This window comes from Pelmatolapia mariae, linkage group LG4 (genome assembly GCF_036321145.2).
Source record: "Pelmatolapia mariae isolate MD_Pm_ZW linkage group LG4, Pm_UMD_F_2, whole genome shotgun sequence".
Taxonomy (NCBI): Eukaryota; Metazoa; Chordata; class Actinopteri; order Cichliformes; family Cichlidae; genus Pelmatolapia; species Pelmatolapia mariae.
The window spans coordinates 18,423,092-18,425,092 of record NC_086230.1 but is presented as its reverse complement, the minus strand read 5'-3'; positions in this window follow the sequence as shown (position 1 = coordinate 18,425,092).

Sequence of the window (2,001 nt, the reverse complement as noted above, 5' to 3'; positions counted from 1 at the left end):
ATACATTTCAAAACTCAGTATTATGTTTTTTTGTTTTTTTCCCCCAGAAGTCACGACCCAGATTCTGAGCAAACTGTAATGTGAGCAGGTTCAGGTTGTAGGAACTATTTTCTTTCTAATCTATTAACATTGTAAAGAAGCATGCAGCAAGCTAACTTTACAGTTGAGCTTAGAGGGGGCCACTAATGTTTACATCCTGTAGCCTTTTATGAGCACCAGCCTCTCACCACAGTTAGATGTGTGTTTCCTCTGATGTATAGCACCGTGCACAAATGTTTTGTCAGGAAAATGGGAACTATGTGCAGTGATTTATTGAAATGTGCGAACATACATGTAAATAGAGTATATAAGGCCAAAACAGAGTTTGTAAAATTCTAATGAGCTTGAAAGACAACCTTTATTCTTCAGCACAGTCTCAACCCCTCCAGGAGGGTTTTCATCTAATTTCTTTAAGCAGTCTTCAGGAATAGTTTTCCAGGTTTCCAGAAGGAAGTTCTTCCTTGGATGTTGGCTCACTTTCTTTCTGTTCTCTGTCAAGATGTTCCCCCACTCATCCTGTTTCCTCAATTTTTTTTAAGGACACACTGCACACCGTGCTAACATATGCTAACTTTTTGACCCATTGTTAGTGCACAAATATAGTTGGTGCCTATCAGCCTGTTATCTTTGGCAGTTTTGTATATTCAACTAATGAAATTAACAAAGTGCCTCAAGATACTGTTTAAAATAGTTTGTTTCCAATTGTCTGTTTTGTATTGACAACAACAGTGGTTTATGTCTTGATTCAGATGCCTTTTTTTCTTGAATTATTCACATGTCAGTGTTAAGTAGTCTAACAAACAAGAAAAACATTCCTCTAAAAATAGTCAGGCAGAGCCAAGTTCTAAATAAAAAGCTTGAAAGATCTATAGAAAGCTACTTTTAAAAGGTTTGAAAAAAATCTGGCTCCTTAGAAGCAAAGTTTAAAGAAATAAAGGGTGAGCCAAGACTGCTGCACAGTACCTTACTCAGTCAAGTGTACAAAATCAGTCTGGATGGATAAATAGCCTTACATCTATATCATCTTATTAATATACAAGAACTGCCAAAAGGAGCTGATTTCGCTTAAATGACTTGATAGATTCTCTCATTGGCAAACCAGCAACAGCAGGAGTAGGTGAACATCGTTGATCTCTAATATATAGTATGTGTGTCTGAAAGTAGGCCTGAAGTTTGATTTGCTCATTCATTGTTTAGATTGTCTATCAGCACCTAATTAGTCCTTTAATTATTTTGGCAACAAATACTAATCATGTCTGTGCCTCCTGCTAGAATTGTGCGCTCTATCCTCTTTGCTTACATCGGCTTCCAGCTAATCAGAGTTCCAGATTTTATCCATTTGGGGCCTAATGAGGCTGGTTTTAACTGAAGGATTAAAAGTGATTTGAGTTGAGACAAACAAAGGACACACAAGCACTCCGAAGCTTCCTATGAAGGCACAAATACTGGGTCACTGGGGACGTTACGTGTTGCACAAGACAGCTGACTGACATGTCTAAGTGTGTTTGAGCTCTCTATCAGAGCTCAGACGCTTGCCATGCGACCCCTGACCTCTGCGGCGCAGCGTGAGGGACATGCCAACAGTCGCAGGTCATTTTAGTTTCCTGAGCACACATTACAGAGCGACGGCTGCTGTTCCACTATACCAGCAAAACACAAGCACTTCTTCTGCGTTACCTATATAGGCTCGTTACTGGGAAGCTTTAATTGGGAAGTTTTAATTAAGTTCCCCCTTCTTGCTTCCAGCTCTTATTGTTTTCGCACTTCAGTGTTATTTCAGCGGGCTATCAGCCTTTCACACCATACACAACGGCAGAACTGTTTCATCATGGGGAAGTCCAGACGTGGCTGAGGCAGGACAGTCATACCAGCTCGACGAGATCGCAGCTGGTATCAAATGAATCAGGGCCGGAGCGCACGCACGCACACGCGAGGAGAGCATTATAAGCAGGCTGACAGAGG